The 451-nt window shown below is 85.6% G+C and overlaps 1 protein-coding gene across 5 annotated transcripts in view; it reads left to right on the top strand.

Annotated features, from left to right (window-relative positions):
- Nucleotides 1–451, top strand: part of C2H10orf71 (chromosome 2 C10orf71 homolog) — a 31,648-nt gene that overhangs the window by 3,762 nt on the left and 27,435 nt on the right. The gene's annotated exons all lie outside the window — the stretch shown is intronic.

Raw genomic sequence — 451 nt, 5'->3', positions numbered from 1 at the left:
GTAGGCGGCGGCCGCCGGGGGGGCGTGGGGCGCGGGTCCTGGGGCGCGGGTCCTGGGGCGCGGGTCCTGGGGCGCGGGTCCTGGGGCGCGGGTCCTGGGACGCGGGTCCTGGGGCGCGGGTCCTGGGGCGCGGGTCCTGGGACGCGGGTCCTGGGGCGCGGGTCCTGGGGCGCGGGTCCGGGGACGCGGGTCCTGGGGCGCGGGTCCTGGGGCGCGGGTCCGGGGACGCGGGTCCTGGGGCGCGGGTCCTGGGGCGCGGGTCCTGGGGCGCGGGTCCGGGGACGCGGGTCCTGGGGCGCGGGTCCTGGGGCGCGGGTCCGGGGACGCGGGTCCTGGGGCGCGGGTCCTGGGGCGCGGGTCCGGGGACGCGGGTCCTGGGGCGCGGGTCCTGGGGCGCGGGTCCGGGGACGCGGGTCCTGGGGCGCGGGTCCTGGGGCGCGGGTCCTGGGGC

This window comes from Vulpes lagopus, chromosome 2 (assembly GCF_018345385.1).
Source record: "Vulpes lagopus strain Blue_001 chromosome 2, ASM1834538v1, whole genome shotgun sequence".
In the NCBI taxonomy this organism is placed as follows: Eukaryota; Metazoa; Chordata; class Mammalia; order Carnivora; family Canidae; genus Vulpes; species Vulpes lagopus.
Note: the sequence above shows the minus strand (reverse complement) of the source record. Positions and strands in the feature narration are given on the sequence as shown.